The following is a 12,426-nucleotide window of genomic DNA, read 5'->3' on the forward strand; positions in this document are numbered from 1 at the left end:
TAATTAAATCATAGTGGCTAATGATGGCTGGTCAGCATAGACACCAGGGTTATAGCACATAAAAATTAACTTCTCTCGTCTGAAAGTTCCACTCTGCAAAGATTCCTACTGCACCACAAATTAACCTAACCACTATTTTCTGATGCCCTCAATTGCAATTAAAACCTAACCATGCTGTGCTCAATCCTCCCACCATAATTAACCCTTACTGCAGACCCCCCTGCAAACACCCACATCTACATCTAAACCCCACAATGCAAACCCTCAGGTATAACTGCCCTCCAGGATCCTTTCCCCATGCAATTAACCCAACCCACAGCAAATCCCTCTAAATAAATAAAAAAAACAGGCATAAAAAAGCAAAATAAACATACAAAACGAAAGACCTCTTCATCTGGTCTTCAGCCTCTGCTGAACAGCAACAACATGTCTTCCTTTTTATTTCCTATCTGAGTCATGGTTCATCTAAAAAGTTCCCTTAATTAATTATAGAAAGTTTAACAAACTTGGGGGGTCGATTACAATCTTTATGGTAACAGCTCCAGATAATTTAGCTGCAGTGTGCTTGTCAGGTGATCACTATCCAAAATGTATTCACCCGCTAAATGCCGATAACCGCAAACAAGTTTTCAACATAAAAACTCCTGAAATCTGCTTTTGGTTGTTAAATACAGGAAGCCCTCATTTTGCGCTTGTTCAATTTGCGCCTTTTCACAATAGCGCCTGTTCCTAGTAATCACTTGATCACTAATGAGGAAAAGTTTTTGTCCCCTGCATTTACAGCACAACGCTGTAATATGGTGTACATCATGTGAGAGTAGTTTGCCATTCATTTGCTTTCTTAAAGGGCCAGTACAGGGATCTGTACAAAAATTGCTTTCATGCATATAAAAGAAATATAACAGAGCAGTGACATATTAAAAATATTTTTCCTTGCTGTCCTTTTTTAATCTAACAGGAACTGTATGTCTATGTTTAAAAATGTCCATTTAATATGCAGCAAAGAAAGAAAAAAAATAACTACTCACCGGCTGGTAAACAGATCTCCCCACTGCCTTATTGATGGATGATGACATGACTCACAAGCAAAAAAACAATTTTATATTGCCATTTTTACATTTACAGTAGTCATTCCAGGACTATAAATATAATATATATTAATAAATATGTTTAGTTATAATGTAAAATAATAATATAATAATAATATTACTAATCTCAAGATTGAGAGGGGCCTGGAATCTAACTCATTTACTTCACATGTTCTTAAATTATATAACTGGGTTCATTTTCCACAGATTTATTTTACAACTGTTCCTTAGGTAAAATGAGGGCAAACTGTACTTGTTATTGGGCTAGAAATTGGGAATCTGACTGAATAGTAGTGTAATGATAACCTGTGGCTTTAAGAGATTTAACAATCCTGGCACAATATAGTGCGTAATAAAAATTTAGATTTTACAGTTATATTTAGAGATCTGCAAAACTTGCAAACCAATACAATATAATTGGAGTAATATTGCCTGAGTAACTGATATATAGGAAATATAGGTTTCTATAGTTACATAGGCAAGGGAATTGGAAAATAGTTAAACAACAGGTACAGGCTGAATCTGTGGCGAGAATCACTATAAACTGGAATAGGTAGTTTGCAGCACAATTTATAACACAAACTGGTACACAAACTAATGTTAGAGGGACTGCTAGATGGTACAGACAGAGCGATGTACATATGCAGCTAATTTCAGTACTCACGGAACCTTGCACATATGCTGCTGAGATGTCTTGCAGAGGTAAAGGGGAAGTCTGTGTAAGAGACGCTGTAAGAGGAATCCGTGCTGCTCAGTCAAATAGTAGTGACAGTTGCTGGAAGGTGAGGTCAGAAGCACAGTAGCTGACGGAGTGTAGTTTAAAGTAGCAAAAACCTGAAACAAAGTTATTACTACAATTTGTTGTATCAGTATACACAGAGAGGCTGGAGAGGTGAGTCAGGGAAAACACTTCATTAAATCAGCAATGAAGTGGAAGAGGAGGACCCTTTTTTACACCTGATGGAGCAGAGGAGAGATTTAAGGTGGAAAATAAAATAGCAGTGTTAAGGTGGTATGATTTATGACATATCCCCCCCCCCAAAGAGGTTTCAAGGTGCAGGTCTATCAGGATTGTGGCGATGGAAGAGGGAAACTAAGCTGTCAGCTGAGAGATTCTGAGCAGGTTCCCAGGAGTCTTCTGAGGAATCATAACCCGCCCAATGAACGAGGTACTGAAGTTCCACACGATAACGCCTGGAGTCCAAAATAGCTTATACCTCGTATTCATGGTCAGGTAAAGGTTTGTCAGAAGGGGGAACAGTGGTGGAAGTGGTAGAGTTGCAAGGTTTGATGAGAGACACATGGAATGTTGGATGTATTCGATAAGAAGAAGGTAGTTCAGTCATTGGGTTTAGTATGGCAGTGATTGGAAATGGGCCAATATAGAATTTGTTAAGTTTTCTACAAAGGTTATGCAGTCTGAGGTTTTTAATAGCCAACCACACCAACTGACCAATCTTATACTCTGGATGTGTTCGATGTCGGAGGTAATAATATCTTTTTTGTGCAGCTTGTGCATGTTTGATATTATTAATAATGATATCAAAATTTTGTTTGATGGACCTGATCAAGTCGTTTACTTCTGGACAAGGAGTATTTGACATGGTAAGTGATTGGAATTTAGGGTCAATTCCATGGTTAATGTAGAAGCGAGAACCCAGTGGAAGAATGTGTGGTGTTATTGTATGGAAATTCTGCATAGCAAAGGAAAGTAACCCAGGAGTCCTGTTTATTGGAGCAGTAACATCTGAGGAATTGTTCTATCCACTGATTAGTCCTTTCACATTGTCCATTTGCTTGAGGGTGATAGGAAGTTGTAAGCAAGTGTTGGATTCCGAGAGACTTAAAAAGGTGAGTCCAGAATTTAGAAGTGAACTGACTTACCCTGTCACTTAATACAGAGGTTCGAAGGCCATGAAGTCTGAGTACTTCTTTGAAAGTTCAGCTGTCTCCTGGGCAGATGGAAGAGATTTAGTAGGAATAAAATGGGCCATTTTTGAGAAGAGGTTTACCACTACAAAGATGCCAGTGTACCCCTGTGACTTAGGTAGGTTAACTATAAAGTCCATGGAGACCATTGCCCAAGGTCGGTCAGCAACTGGTAAGGGTTGTAATAACCCTACTGGTCTTTGGTGAGAGCATTTAGTGGTGGCACAGGTTACACATTAAGTGTTGTATTCTTTTACAGAAGAAGTCATGGAAGGCCACTAATAAGTTCTGAGGAGGAGGTCCAGGGTCTTTTGAATGCCCATGTGTCCGGCTAAGGGGGAATCATGTGTGACTTTCATGACTGAATTGCGGAGGTTAGGTGGAATGTATATATTAGTACCATAGTGGAGGATGCCATCTTTGTCTGGCTGGAGAAAATGTTGAGGTTTTGTTTTGTCACTTTGTTGGCTAATTTTCAAGTCTAGGAGAACATCAGAAACCAGTCCCAAAACACAAGATTTAGGTATTACTGTGGTAGGTTGTGTGTCAACAGTGGGTTTTTTATATAGTTTAGATAGGGCGTCAGCCTTAGTATTCTTTCTGCCAGGGTGATAGGTGATGGTGTATGAAAACCGTCTAAGTTGACGAGCTGATAAGGTGTGGTTTGTTTGTAAATACTGTAATTTTTTGTGATCTGTAAAGATGGTAATAGGGTGAACAGAACCTTCAAGTAAGTGTCTCCATTGGTCAAAAGAACACTTAATGGCTAATAGTTCTTTTTCCCCAATGGGGTAATTCAATTACGGTTGGGTCAAAACTCTGGACTAATACGATATAGGATGTAGAGAATCCTTTAGAGTCTCTTTGTGAAAGGACAGAACCAATAGCATGTTCTGATGCATCAACTTTGAGAACGAAGTGGTAAGAAGTATCTGGTATTTGCAAAACGGGGGACGTACTGAAACATCTTTTAAGTTGGTCAAAAGCTTGTTGACAAGAGAAATTCCAAGAGAAATTGGTATGGTTCTTGGTCAAATTGGTGAGTGGTTTTGTTATATCTGCAAAATTGTGTATAAATCTTCTGTAAAAATTAGTGAAGCCCAGGACTTCTTGTTTGCTATTGGGTCTTGGCCAGTTAGTTATAGCTAGAACTTTATCACTTTCCATTTTGATTTTGTTTTGATTGATACAATAACTAAGAAATAAGATCTGTGTGGTACTAAAGGTACACTTTTTGAGTTTCACAAACAGTCTGTGGGTTCTTAATCTAAAGAGAACAACCCTAACATGTTTAATGTGTTCAGTTTTATTGTTGGAAAAATTAGAATGTAATCTAAGTATACAACTAAAAAGGTGTCAAGTATGTCCCTGAGTATGTCATTGATATAGTTCTGGAATGTTGCCGGACCATTGCACAGACCGAATGGCATGACTGTATACTCATAAAGACCATAACGAGTCCTAAATGCAGTCAGCCGCTCGTCGCCGGACCTTATTCTAACAAAGTTATAGGCACCTCTTAAATCAAGTTTAGTGAAATATTTGGCACCATGTAACCTCTCAATCAACTCAGGAATAAGTGGCAATGGGTATCTATTCTTTTTTGTACGCTTATTCAATTCCATCTACAGGGAGTGCAGAATTATTAGGCAAGTTGTATTTTTGAGGATTAATTTTATTATTGAACAACAACCATGTTCTCAATGAACCCAAAAAACTCATTAATATCAAAGCTGAATAGTTTTGGAAGTAGTTTTTAGTTTGTTTTTAGTTATAGCTATTTTAGGGGGATATCTGTGTGTGCAGGTGACTATTACTGTGCATAATTATTAGGCAACTTAACAAAAAACAAATATATACCCATTTCAATTATTTATTTTTACCAGTGAAACCAATATAACATCTCAACATTCACAAATATACATTCCTGACATTAAAAAACAAAACAAAAACAAATCAGTGACCAATATAGCAACCTTTCTTTGCAAGGACACTCAAAAGCCTGCCATCCATGGATTCTGTCAGTGTTTTGATCTGTTCACCATCAACATTGCGTGCAGCAGCAACCACAGCCTCCCAGACACTGTTCAGAGAGGTGTACTGTTTTCCCTCCTTGTAAATCTCACATTTGATGATGGACCACAGGTTCTCAATGGGGTTCAGATCAGGTGAACAAGGAGGCCATGTCATTAGATTTTCTTCTTTTATACCCTTTCTTGCCAGCCACACTGTGGAGTACTTGGACGCGTGTGATGGAGCATTGTCCTGCATGAAAATCATGTTTTTCTTGAAGGATGCAGACTTCTTCCTGTACCACTGCTTGAAGAAGGTGTCTTCCAGAAACTGGCAGTAGGACTGGGAGTTGAGCTTGACTCCATCCTCAACCCGAAAAGACCCCACAAGCTCATCTTTGATGATACCAGCCCAAACCAGTACTCCACCTCCACCTTGCTGGCGTCTGAGTCAGACTGGAGCTCTCTGCCCTTTACCAATCCAGCCACGGGCCCATACATCTGGCCCATCAAGACTCACTCTCATTTCATCAGTCCATAAAACCTTAGAAAAATCAGTCTTGAGATATTTCTTGGCCCAGTCTTGACGTTTCAGCTTGTGCGTCTTGTTCAGTGGTGGTCGTCTTTCAGCCTTTCTTACCTTGGCCATGTCTCTGAGTATTGCACACCTTGTGCTTTTGGGCACTCCAGTGATGTTGCAGCTCTGAAATATGGCCAAACTGGTGGCAAGTGGCATCTTGGCAGCTGCACGCTTGACTTTTCTCAGTTCATGGGCAGTTATTTTGCGCCTTGGTTTTTCCACACGCTTCTTGCGACCCTGTTGACTATTTTGAATGAAACGCTTGATTGTTCGATGATCACGCTTCAGAAGCTTTGCAATTTTAAGAGTGCTGCATCCCTCTGCAAGATATCTCACTATTTTGACTTTTCTGAGCCTGTCAAGTCCTTCTTTTGACCCATTTTGCCAAAGGAAAGGAAGTTGCCTAATAATTATGCACACCTGATATAGGGTGTTGATGTCATTAGACCACACCCCTTCTCATTACAGAGATGCACATCACCTAATATGCTTAATTGGTAGTAGGCTTTCGAGCCTATACAGCTTGGAGTAAGACAACATGCATAAAGAGGATGATGTGGTCAAAATACTAATTTGCCTAATAATTCTGCACTCCCTGTAGTCAATAATAGTGCGGAGAGACCCATCCTTGCTTTTTACAAAAAATTCCTGCACCTGCAGGGGAAGATGATGGTCTAATAAGCCCTTTCTTCAAATTTTCTGTAATGTAATCTTTTAAGTAGTCAAGTTCAATCTTGGACAAGGGATACATATGGCCAAATGGATTGGAAGCCCCAGGGATAAGGTCAATGGGGCAATCGTATGGGGAAAGACATTCTGCTTCTTTTTTATTAAACACATCAGCAAAGTCGAGGCCTAGACTACAAAATAGAATCCTCTGTGATAGATCCGGAGGGGCGCTTTTTAATTATAGAAATAACATATAATAAAGCACGATATGTACTTTGTAATATATATGGCCCAAACAAAGTTGATAAGGTATTTTGGGATAAAATGTTATTATATCTGCATAAATTCACTGGCCAAAATCTTATAGTTGCGGGGGATTTTAATTTAGTAGCAGATCCTATCCTAGATAGAGCCAATAAAGTCCCTAGATCCCTGAGGGACAGGAAGACGCGTATCCTTCAGAAGTTTTGCTCCCAATTAGGGGTAATAGATATTTGGCGCTCACAATACCCAGACTTAAGATCTTACACTTGTCTATCGAAAGGACAACAAGTTCTATCCAGGATAGATTTTTTTTCTGATTTCTGAGACTATGATTGGTTTAGACTGGAAAACAGATATTGGAGATATAATAATTTCAGATCATGCTGTGATTACATTAAGGCTGAATGCTCTACGATCACAAATGTCGCCCAATCAGACCATTTTTTCCCCCAAATATCTGCTGAATAATAACAATTTTCAAAACTGGTTGAATGAACAATGGAAAGAATACGAGAACTTTAATAAAACCTATAAAGATAAGCCTGAGGTGTATTGGGAAGTAGCTAAAGCGGTAATAAAAGGGAAGATTAAAGCGTATATGTGCAAACTTAAGAGAAGAACCAGACAACAGGAGTCTCAGATGTCTAATCAGGTAAAGAATGCGTACAAAGCATATCTGGGAGATCGATTCAGTGTTAAATGGCAGAAATACATAAATGCCAAGGCTGTACGAGATATTTTTATCCATCAGAAGGCCACATTGGAGATGAAAAGACAAAAAGCTCTATATGGCAGCTTCGCTGGCAGATCTGCTAAATTCCTAGCCAGATTAACCAAAGCAACCCATCAAAATAGTATAACAGCCATTAAAGTTAACATGGAAAGAGTCACTAATAATCCGGATATTATTAAAATCTTTTATGAGTATTTTAGTAAGTTATATAGTGCGGAGGAACATGAAGTAGATGGAAAGAAAATCTTTTGGGATAAGATAAAGATTCCTAAAATTCCTTCGGAAATCGTGGCAGAGATTAATAAACCGATAAACGTAGACGAGATATCTGCAGCAATTAAGACAGCTAAAACCAACAAGGCAGCAGGCCCAGATTGCCTTCCCATTGAATTTTATCGGATTCTGCAACCACAAATTGTCCTAGCGCTTGAGAAGCTGTTCAACTCATATTTTATTAAAAATAATAAATGTTCATCATACTTTGCTTCTGCACTTATATCTCTAATTAAAAAAATAAAATAAAGATCTAGAACGTCTAGAATCATATAGGCCCATTTCTGTACTAAATACGGATTACAAGCTTCTAACTACTATTTTAGCAAAAAGATTAAAGCTGTATTTAGGCCCAATAATACACGAAAATCAGGCAGGGTTCATGGCCGGGAGAAATCCAGCTAAGAATATCAGAAAGGTCATGACACTTTTAGATTTTTTCTGGAATAAGTTTAAAATATCAAGACATCGAGATACGGTGGACTTAGCCTTACTAACAATTGACGTGGAAAAGGCGTTCGACCGTATCTCATGGAAATATCTATTCTTTTCCCTAGAACAGTTTGGCCTTACTGGACATATATATGAATTTATTTGTTTATTATATTGCTCTCCATTACTTATCAATGGAGAGATTTCACAGCGTGTAGTGCTTCATAGGGGCACGCGGCAGGGCTGCCCATTATCTCCACTGCTTTTCAATATAACTCTAGAACCATTGGCGATTTGGTTTCGCCAACAGCTGGATGGGATTCATATTAGAGATCAAAAACTGGTATTGTTAATGTATGCAGACGATATACTTTTGTGTCTGAGTAACATAGAGAAGTCTTGCCCTCCTATTAAATATGATTAAAATATTTGGTTCAATCTCTGGGTACAAAATTAATTTAGGCAAGTCTGAACTGTTATGGCTAAACAAAAAAGATCAACGTATCACACATCCATTTAGGGAAACCTCGCAGATAACCTATCTGGGCGTTAAGCTAAGTGCAAATCCGGATGATTGGTATAAAATGAATTTCAGTAAATGCTTTTTAGAATGTGGGGAAAAGATGGAAGATTGGAAAAATTTACCAATCTCCCTAACAGCTAGGGTGATGCTCATAAAAACTATTCTCTTTCCAAAATTACTATATTTTATACAAAATATTCCAATTCCTATTCATAAAGCAGATATTGGTAAATATAACAAGGCATGTACTAAACTCTTGTGGAAAGGTGCCAGGGTGCATATTGCCCAATGACTGCCCTTCCATCTACACTTTTTTCATTAATAACTTTTAGACATATTATTCTTGCCTGGCAAAAATTTTGTGGGGTGGAATACTTACCTATCATTGGGAATCCCATCTTCTCCCCCGGGTTGACAGATGAAGTCTTCAGACTATGGGCCTCTAAAGGGATGGTATTTGTCAGTCAAATGTTAGATTTAGATCTTGTTCCTTTAACTTTTACGGAATTAATCAATCAATTTGGATTTTCAAATAAAGATTTCTATGCGTACTTACAACTAAGGCATCTTATACTTGAACTAAAGCAAAAGTATGGAACGGTATGGTCTCTTCGGGACCTACAATCTAAGATTAATATGTTCCAAAGGGGCGTATATTCTATAGCACCGTTTTATTTTATCCTTAATCAAGGCCCGTCTGTTGAACAAAGGGAATATATAATCACAAAATGGTCCAAGTTTTTCCCAGAGTTAGACAGTCAAGTGATAGTGAATGCCTTTAAAGTTACTGAAAAAAGTTGGGTGTTGACCACATGGAGAGAATCGCAGATCAAGATATCTCTCATGACCTACCTAACCCCGGTAAAATTATCAAGTTGGTTTAAGATAAAGATTGTATGTCCTAAATGTAGCTCTACCATGGCAGATCTTTTACATTGCTTTTGGGCTTGCCCAAGGATTGGGCAATTCTGGGCTAAAGTAAGTTATTGGATGAATGTAATTCTCAAATTGGAATACTATATACAGCCGATAGAAATATTTTTTTTAGTAAAACCTCAGGTAACCTTGCAAAATTCTAAACTAATCAATCTAATCATACTTCTCGGCCGTAACATAATACTGAGATCTTGGAAAGCTAAAACACCGCCTAGTCTGAAAGGGCTTAAAAATGCCTTAATAGCACAATATACACTTGAGCAAGGTAATCTCCAAAACCCCATGGATGCACGATTAGCACTATTTTTTAAACAATCGAAAATATTTATTTTATCATTTCCAGCTGAGGCTCAAGTCACTCTAGTTAAACCTTTCAGGAATACTGCATATGTTCAATTACAGGTATTGGCAGGGCACCTCCCCAGTCACAGTGTATGGCTTAATAGTAACTGAGAGATAGGTACTGGGGAGGGTGTGGAGGGGGACAAGGGGGTGAGAGGATTCCCCCCCTTTTTTTAAATTATTATTAGGCAACATGTTAGGAAATCGTTTTGATGTTGCGTGTTTATAACTTAATATAAGTTATATTGTGAAAGAATATGTGCTACTGTATAGTATGCATAGAACTAAAAGGTAAGCAAGGAAGGGTGGGGAGAGGGTAAAAGTAGTAGGTAGATAGATAATAACTGGAGTGTTAGGTGGTATTGGGATTTTGTGTGCAGATTTAATAGTTGATATCATAACAGGATTATATGTCAGAAGGTTATAAGTGAAATGATTTATTAGAGTAAAAAATGCAAGTATTTGTTCTGAACCAGAGATATTTGCTTGTAAAGTAACAGCTGTAGTATATATAAGTTTCTTTTTTACGAAATGTCTATGCCTATGTTAACCAAATGATTTGTATAATCCATATAGATTTTCAGGCTATTTGGATAAACTATATTCATGTTTAAATGTACAAAATGGCTAAAGTAGCTTTAGTCTATCACCTAAGATATATGTACCGCTTGTGTCTCTATAATGTTTCATATTTTGATATGTTTATCTGCAAGATGCTCGTTAATTGATGTTGTCAATGTTCAATATGTTTAATACTTTGAAAAACCCAAATAAAAAATAAATAAATAAAAAAAAGCAAAGTCAAGGTAGTCAATGGGAATAGAAGGAGTCGTTAAAGCCAAAAGATTGGTTGTAGGGAAACAAGTGGTAGCACAATACTGTGAGGGAAAAGAGAGGGAAAGGTCATCCCAATAGAACAGAGGTTGATGTAGGCGTTACCAGGAAATTCCCAGAACTAGAGGGTAGATAAGAGATTAAATGATGTCAAAAGTGACTGATTCAGTGTGCCCAGAAGGAGTAGTGATAAGTAGAGGAATAGTTTGTTGTATGACTGGCCCAGTGGATAAATGTGTACCATCAATAACTGTAAGCGGCAACAGAGTGCTTTTAGAATGATAAGGGATTTTATTGTTATACACCAATTTACTATCTATGAAATTACTACAAACCCCTGAGTCAATGATGGCTTCACAATTGATTCTGCATTGGTCCTACTGTAAAGACAAGGGAAGCATGATGTATGAGGACGGTTTAGTTTTAACGTAAAAAGACTGGAAATGGTTTGCATTCTTACCAGCTTTTTGTTTTAATAGGAGAGGGCAGTCCTTAACAATGTGGTCTGCTGCTGCACAGTACAGACACAAGTTTAGAGTTTGGCGTCTATTTTTTTCTTGTGGGGTAAGTGGACCCTTTAAGAAACTAATTTCCATTGGTTGTTCCACATTGTGAGTGGTTGTTGGGGGTTGTCTACGTACAGGGAGGGTGTTGGAAGACTTTTCTAGTTTGCACTCTCTAAGCCTTCTATCTATAGTAATAGTGAGGGTGTACAGGTCTTCCAGATGATCCGGAATGCCAGTTCTTGAAAGCTCATCCTTTATGTCATCAGAGAGGCCAAGCCTGTACTGATTTTTTAAAGAAACCTGATTCGAGAGGGATTCTCTGGCCCAAATTTTAAATTGGGTGATGTATTCTTCGACAGGATTCTTTAGTTGTTTCAGATTCCTCAGTTTTGTTTCTGCTGTAATCTGCCTGTAGGGGTTGTCATAGAGACATGTCATTGCCGTTAAGAAGGCATCTAATGAATTCAAAATATGGTCCTGGAACTCATAGAAGGAGTCTGCCCATCTCGGGGTTCACCCATTAGGTAGGAAAGCATAGTAAGGACCTTAGACCTATCTGTGGGGTAGGTTCTGGGTTTCAATTCGAAGAGAAGGAGACGAGCATTCCTGAATTGTCTGAAAGTACTACGGTCACCAGAAAAATTTTCTGGATGTGAGACCTGAGGCTCTGTATGTGACTCAGTAGCTGCTGACTTAGAGGAAAGGACCTCCTTTAAACAGGCCTTGATTTTCCCCCTGGAGGTCTCTAAAAGCCTGAGTCAGGTTATCTAGTCGTTGATTGAGACTGTGCAAATGTAGGGTCATATCTGCATGATCCATTTCTCAAAACAAAATTGTAAGGCTGGTTTAATATGTAATGATAACCTGTGGCTTTAAGAGATTTAACAATCCTGGCACAATATAGTGCATAATAAAAGTTTAGATGTTACAGTTATATTTAGAGATCTGCAAAACTTGCAAACCAATACAATATAATTGGAGTAATATGGCCTGAGTAACTAGAGATAAGATATATGGGAAATATAGGTTTCTATAGTTACATAGGCAAGGGAATTGGAAAATAGTTAAACAGGTACAGGCTGAATCTGTGGCAATAATCACTATAAACTGGAATAGGTAGTTTGCAGCACAATTTATAACACAAACTGGTACACAAACTAATGTTAGAGTGAGTGCTACATGGTACAGACAGAGCGATGTACATATGCAGCTAATTGCAGTACTCACGGAACCTTGCACATATGCTGCTGAGATGTCTTGCAGAGGTAAAGGGGAAGTCTGTGTAAGAGACGCTGTAAGAGGAAT

The sequence above is a fragment of the Bombina bombina genome, chromosome 6 (genome assembly GCF_027579735.1).
Source record: "Bombina bombina isolate aBomBom1 chromosome 6, aBomBom1.pri, whole genome shotgun sequence".
Taxonomy (NCBI): domain Eukaryota; kingdom Metazoa; phylum Chordata; class Amphibia; order Anura; family Bombinatoridae; genus Bombina; species Bombina bombina.